Source organism: Lampetra fluviatilis, chromosome 5 (assembly GCF_964198595.1).
Source record: "Lampetra fluviatilis chromosome 5, kcLamFluv1.1, whole genome shotgun sequence".
Classification (NCBI taxonomy): domain Eukaryota; kingdom Metazoa; phylum Chordata; class Hyperoartia; order Petromyzontiformes; family Petromyzontidae; genus Lampetra; species Lampetra fluviatilis.
The window spans coordinates 19,265,818-19,273,577 of record NC_136279.1 but is presented as its reverse complement, the minus strand read 5'-3'; positions in this window follow the sequence as shown (position 1 = coordinate 19,273,577).

The window sequence follows — 7,760 nt, the reverse complement described above, 5'->3', positions numbered from 1 at the left end:
TTATAGGCAACGTTTCGGCTAACGGCAATTATAAGTCCTAGGAAGATTGACCAGTGTCTGAAACGTCGGATACTAATGATGTTTCTGTTTAAGGTCGCGCAGTGTTTTTGTAGAATGTGTTTATTGTTGTTGTAATTTTAGTAATGAATTAAAATTATCCTGCTTTTAATGGATTGCTTTTGTTGAATTCTTACAATGTTACCCAGATTGTGATCCCGACGTCGTGTCACGTGACGTAGAATCTCTTTGAGAGGCGTGCAACGAGCGCCACGTGCTAGAAAACGGCCCACGGACTTGGATATCAAAGAGCTGCACCCAGAATCGTCCTACAAGAGCCCCGGTCGACGCACAGCAGAGGGCAGCACTTTCACACTCGACCTGCCACACAACTTCTTGGAGGGGAATACACTCGACATACGATGTTGTGGCAATTGTAAAAATAACCACCTTAAGTGCAGAACCACATTCGATGGGATGGAGGTGGGTTTTTAAATCCTTTATATTAAGTTCGCTTGCTTGCTTACGACCGTGCAAATATTTCGGTCATTTTTTAACCCACTTCCCGTGATCCAATCGAGCTGACATTTTCCACACAGACTCGTTGTGCGTGACAATTAATGTTCGTGAAAATTTTTTTCAAACATTTTACACTCTTTAGGACAAAAATATTATATTTAATTACCAATTGCTTAATGGTGCAATGCAATCATCTGACCCATAGGTGGCAGCCATCTCAAGCCAGAGGACGAGAGGACTCTAGCCTCCACGCATATAAAGGATTTATAGTGAAAAACTTTGTTTTTACGGGTTATACTTGTTTTCTCTCTCTCTCCAGTCATTGGTAATCGGGCCGAGATCGTCACACCACCTCACCTGTGATGATAAATAATAGGGCTTTACCCTTTATGGCAATGAAACAGGGTGTGTTAAGCTGTTCAAACACCAGATGTCTTTTGCGAGGCATCAAGTGTGCATTAACCACACGTACTTGTGGCAAAACATGCATACATCATCATTCTTTATATTGGCAAAAAAGGTCCCGTAGATATAACTTATCTACCCGAGCTGTATGTGTTTCGATAGTTGCGTCCTCTTGTGGTGTTCGCCTTTTGGCATTCTCTGGTCTGACACTGGTGAGACTAGGCCATGAAGAAAGCCGTCTCTGGTGTAGGCCAATCAGTTTCAAAGCCAATGCGTGTATATTAACACATTCCTGCGGAGGGAGCTGGTAGGAACGTTGGGTTACTCGGTCAATGGCCAGGGTCAACGGCAGCGTGGTGTATTCCGCAAATATGGCCGACTGTGAGGGCGGGCACAAGCCGGCGTGAGTAGGTTAAACGTTGAGTTTTATAAGGGCACCACGGGGTGACCAGCCCCTCCCCACCCAGCCCCACCCCTCCAACCCCCCACCCAGCCCCACCCCTCCAACCCCCCACCCAGCCCTACCCTCCCCACCCAGCCCCTCCCCACCCTCCCCACCCAGCCCCTCCCCATCCTCCCCTCTCCACCCAGCCCCACCCCTCCCATTTTTGGATGCACGACGGACGGACGGACGGACACAATAATCCCCTGTGGGCTGGTGGAACCAGGTGGTTCCTACCAGTATCAGAGTTTTGTTTGTTTGCATGTTTTGCCACACGTATGCATGGTTAATGCAGACTTGATGCCTTTCAAAAGGTACCTATGTGGTGTTTGAACATCTTAACACAACTGTTTTTTTGAAAGGGTGAAAGCTATTATTGTTCTTCATCATTTTTGATACTGGCAAAATGGTCCCATAGACACTCACCTATGTCTCTGTGTCTGTGGATGTCCATGTGTGTCCGTGAGTATGTGATTCTGTATGAGTACAGTATATAAGTACCGTACTATATCTGGTATGTATGCGAGTCTATATATCTAGGTGTTGACTCGGTAAATATTTACAATATAAAGACAATTAAAGCGTACATTTCTATTCTCGCCGTATTCCTCGGATTATAGAACGCTCTGGAAAGTGACACAAGTATGGTCGCACATACACACGTGCACCGGATTATAAGACGCACCCTGAACTTTTGCTTTTAAATACACGGGGGGTAGGAAAGTGCGTCTTATAATCCTGAGAACACGGTATTTCATCATAATCATCATCAGCCAATCCACTGCTGGATTAAGATGTCCTTGAGCAAAAACCATCTCTTACGATTCTAGATTTGAAGCTTTCGTGACTGTAAGGATTCAAATTCTTAGGTTTTTTCGGTAAAGTCACGTAGGTAAAAAATGAAAAAATTAATAAAAAGTAAAATAAAAATAAAATAAAAATCACGACGTTTCGGAGGCAGCACAAGCTTCCGTCTTCACTTGATACAGCAATCGTGCTGTGACTGTTCCACCTGAAGACGGAAGCTTGTGTTGCCTCCGAAACGTCGTGATTTTTATTTTATTTTTATATTACTTTTTATTAATTTTTATTTTTTACCTACGTGACTTTACCGAAAAAACCTAAGAATATATCTCTCACGACCCTGAGATGTTAATGATAGTCCACATGCCCGGTAGTAAACGTGGCACGTTGGGCCGACGTTGATCCAACGTCAACGTGGGCATGCTTACTGGGTAACAAAGCGCCCGCGCACGGAACTGGTTTAATCGCTCCATCTCCTCCTCGGAGGAAGGGATAAGGATGACATCCTCTTGGATTCGTTCCATTGGCAGAATTAATCATAATCATGAAGAAAAAAAAGATCAGATTATAATTTATGAATGCGTGATTGTGATCCCGAGGAATGGTCACGATGACCGTTTCCTGGACCTGCCTCGCATTTCCTGTAGCAATAACCGAGCGAGTAGTGTCCGTCACGAGGCACATTTCCCTGCTGCTGTTGCAATAAATTGGATACGGGAAGCAGCGCTTCCAATAAGCCATTTGTAATCGCGCTGGGCTCAAATTCAGCCGCTATTTAAAGATGCACGTTTCATTGGGAGCTGCAGGGTGTGCGTTCGTAGTGGTGGTAAATACGAAAATAGCGGCTGGGAGTGGGAGCCAAGGAGCGAGTGAATGGCACGCGTGTCGCGTGGGAGAATGGAGGGATGATATCACTGCAAATCGTTTACTGCTGGATTCAGCGTTGTAGCAAGGCGGCTGATTTTCATGCAGCAGTGGAGGAATTCCATCCCGCAGTGGATTGATCATTCCTGCTGCTGCTGATGATGATATAATCGCAGGGTTGCGGCACGGTAATGACAACTTGTACTATTTAAAACTAAAAAAAACATTATTTTTACGTTACCAGGTAAGGTCCACTGATCTATGTAGCTCTTTTTCAGAAGCGACCTGGCCACAAATGATAGCTCAACGAAGTGGCTTCTCATCACCGTGTGGAAATGTTATAGCAGCCAAAAACTCTGAACGCGTGATGTGGAGGGCGTCAAGGTCGCGACCGAACCCACGACCTCCTGTAAACCAGGCGAGGTAGTAAACATCTCGCCACCGTGGTGGACTGTACCTCGAAGCAAAATGCGCCTGGGTTCCATTCCCGACTCATGTCACGTAGAGTTTGTATGTTCTCCACCTGTGCTCGAGAGTGAGATCTTTGTCTTAGTGTGAGTCTTGTGTTGTTCCTTCCTGCCCCTCCTATTCCGCACGGATTTCTCACGAAACTTTACGTAAACAATGTCACTGGTAATGACCAAACGTTACCCAAGTGCTGATAACACATCATGCAGTCGTAGTAGTTGTAGTAATAACACAGGCTAACATCCCCTTTGTCAGTCCACTGCTGGATGAAGGCCTCCCTATGCAGTACTGCGTCGTTCCTGGGATTTGGTCGTCATTCCGTGACCGGTCTTGAGCATTGGGCCAACTTCTGGCGCACACTGCCGGCGGCATAAGGCGGTGTTCTTCATCGCGAGACCGGATTAAGCTCGTGCGGGGCCTGTGGCATATGTTATTAATGGGCCCTAAATGAAAATGAACCCGTAAAAACAAAGTTTTTCACTATAAATCCTTTATATGCGTGTTCAATGGGCCACAACCCAGCCCACATTGGTCTTTGAAACGGGCGGCTAGAGTCCTCTCGTCCTCTGGCTTGAGATGGCTGCCACCTATGGGTCAGATGATTGCCTGCCACCATTAAGCAATTGGTAATTAAATATAAAAAAAAAATCCTAAAAAGTGTAAAATTTTGGAAAAAAATTTTTCACGAAAATACATTGTCACGCACAACGAGTCTGTGTGCAAAATGTCAGCTCGATTGGATCACGGTAAGTGGGTTAAAAACGACCGAAAGATTTGCACGGTCGTAAGCACGCAAGCAAGCAAGTGAACTTAATATAAAGGATTTTAAAAAATAAAACACGTAAATATTAAAACACACAATTTTCGTAACTTACATAGTGAAGTAATTGTGTTTTTTCATTTGCTACTGTATAAAGCCATATAATACGACAAATGGCTAACCTGAAACACCCAGTCGTTCATAAAAGTTGAAGGCGGTATAGTACTATAGTAATAGAGCAAGTGCAGAATCACTGAACCGGAATTGAAAGCTTGAAAGCATTTAGCGCGGGGGGCTCTTGAAAGTGCGGGGCCCGTAGTATGATGTAGCTACTTTAGCTACTGGGATCATCCGGCACTGCCGCGCCCCCCGCCCCCACTCCATTATCATCATCATCGTGCTGCTGTCAACCCACAACAATGGTTTTCAAATGTTGTGGCGGCCCTCCTCACACCGATTGACGTCTGACCGGCGAAGGCGACGAGCTCTGTAAATTAGTGACGAACGCTGTCGCAATGTCTCCTCCTTGCCCACGGCCACGCACGCTTCTGAACCCCAACAAGACGACGCGTCTGTCACAAGCCCGTCCCACACGCGTCCCCGTCTCTCGACGCAATGACAAGCACGCATCCATCTCTCTCACTGTGCGTCTGCATTTCTATCTCCTTGTTCATCACCCTTGGCTCACTTGTATCGCAGTCTTAGGCGGTCACATTCAGGATCTAGATGATAAAACTCGTTTTTTTGGAACGTACTTTTTTTGCGTTTAGTTCCTTGGCCTTCCCGCACACCCGGATCCGATCGGCACGGTTGGCTACGTACGGCGCGAAAGAAGTTCAACGGACGTGCTCTTCGACCGTGAGAGACGTCGGGCACACGTTCTTCAGACGTGTCCACGTGTCAGTGTTCTACACTCCTGTGAATGATAACAACAATAATGCGTTACGTATACTGCACTGTGTTTTAGTTTTGGCACTTTCATTCTGATAGCGCGCGGTTATCAGGATGAAGGTACTGGCACTCTTATCAGAGTTTGCAGGAGTTGCTAAGCAGCGGTCGGTGCAGTAATTTGCGGTGAAATCTTTCGAATACAGTGCAGGTACCGCATTGCTAAATTATGATGAATGCAGCCGAAGTACAATATTGAGCATGATCAGAGTATACTCTTTGTTTTTTTCGGTAAAGTCACGTAGGTAAAACAATCAATAAAATAAAATAATAAATGGAAACAACTAAATTTTGAAAGAAAAGTAAAAAATTGTTTGTTGTTTTCATTTATTACTTTCTTTTATTGATTGTTTTACCTACGTGACTTTACCGAAAACACCAACGAGTATGAATCATTGCAGTCACGAAAGCTTCACATCTAGAATCATCAGAGTTGTGGAGGAATCCGATGAGCTAAAATGCGCTTTTTTCGCAGATGTCCAGTGGGGGGCAGGTCCGAACGTTACAACAACAAACAACAACACAGACACACGATACGAGTGCAAAGTATAGGAAAGGTAATCAAATGACTTACAAAAATATATATATACACAGTGCAAATAAAACTAAACTATTTGTTTTTATCTTACCAGGCCAAGCCCACTGAGCTATTGACTTATCGTGTTTTAGAAGCGACCTGGTCACAACAGCTCAACGAAGTGGATCATCATTAACCAGTGCGGCCTGCCGGATTCGAACGGCGAGCTTCTGCTTACAAGCGACGAACGCGCCCGTTGCCGTCTGTAGATGTTGCCAAATATTTGCCGGGATGCGTGCTGTACAAACGTGAAATGTAGCAAATCTGGTCTAAATGTAACAATAACTTACAAAGACTTTGAGCCAGGCTATGTGTGTGTGACATGCGTAATGCGAATTGCACTTTAAACACATTCCTCCTGCGGAGGGAGCTGGTAAGAACATTGGGTTGTTCGGTCAATGGCCAGGGTCAACGGCGGCGTGGTGTATTCCGCAAATATGCCCGACTGTGATGGCGGGCACAAGCCGGTGTGAGTAGGTTAAACGTTGAGTTTTAAAAGGGCACCACGGGGTGACCAGCCCCTCCCCACCCAGCCCCTCCCCACCCTCCCCACCCAGCCCCACCCCTCCTACCCCCCACCCAGCCCCACCCTCCCCACCCAGCCCCACCCCTCCTACCCAGCCCCTCCCCATCCTCCCCTCCCCACCCACCCAGCCCCTCCCCACCCTCTCCACCCAGCCCCTCCCCATCCTCCCCTTTCCACCCAGCCCCACCCCTCCCATTTTTGCAGTCACGACGGACGGACGGACACAATAATCCCCTGTGGGCTGGTGGAACCAGGTGGTTCCTACCAGTATAATAAGAAATCTAAATGGGCTAAATATTCACTCTTTTGCTGCTTTACATTTCCACGTGATAAGCCACTTCGTTGAGCTAGAATGAATTTTATGGTCAGGTGGCTTCGTAAAAAATAAGTTCATAGCTTCAGTGGGCTTTACCTGCTAAGATTAAATAGTTCGGCTTCATTTGTCAATTTGTACCTTTGGTATTTTTCGATTTAAAGCTTACGTGACTGCAGGGATTCATCTTCTTGGTTCTTTCGGTAAAGTCACGTAGAAGGGAAATAATAAAATAATAAAAATAAAACAATAAAATAATTCTCACGACGTTTCGGCCACAACGCAAGCAGCCGTCTGAAGCTGTCTTTACGACAGACCTGTTATTCACCTGAGGACGGCTGCTTGCGTTGTGGCCGAAACGTCGTGAGAATTATTGTATTATGTTTTATTTTTATTATTTTATTATGTTTTATTTTTATTATTTTATTATGTTTTATTTTTTAATCCTTTATATTAAGTTCGCTTGCTTGCTTGCTTGTGCGCTTACAACCGTGCAAATCTTTCGGTCGTTTTTTAACCCACTTCCCGTGATTCAATCGAGCTGACATTTTGCACACAGTCTCGTTGTGCGTGACAATTTATTTTCGTGAAAATTTTTTTCCAAAATTTTACACTTTTTAGGAAAATTTTTATTATATTTAATTACCAATTGCGTAATGGTGGCAGGCAATCATCTGACCCATAGGTGGCAGCCATCTCAAGCCAGAGGACGAGAGGACTCTAGCCGCCACGCATATAATGGATTTATAGTGAAAAACTTTCTTTTTACGGGTTAATTTATTATTATTTTATTATTTCCCTTCTACGTGACTTTACCGAAAGAACCAAGAAGACCTTTGTTATTGTTTCTTGTTGTCGCGGCCACGTTCTGAGATGACCCCCACTGGGACATCTGTGTCGAAGAGCTCTGTAGCTCATCGTATTCTGGTCGTGCGCGTGTCACACACCGCCTCTGTGCAGTAGTAGCACCTCACTCATTGTTATCTGGCCATTCTGCGACGCACAACTTAAGGGGCCGTCCATAAATGACGTCACGCGATTTTGAACGATTTTTGACCCCCCCCCCCCCTTTGTCACACGGCGTCACAAAAAGTCAGCCCCCCCCCCTCAAATATGACGTCACAAAGCTCTGCCCCC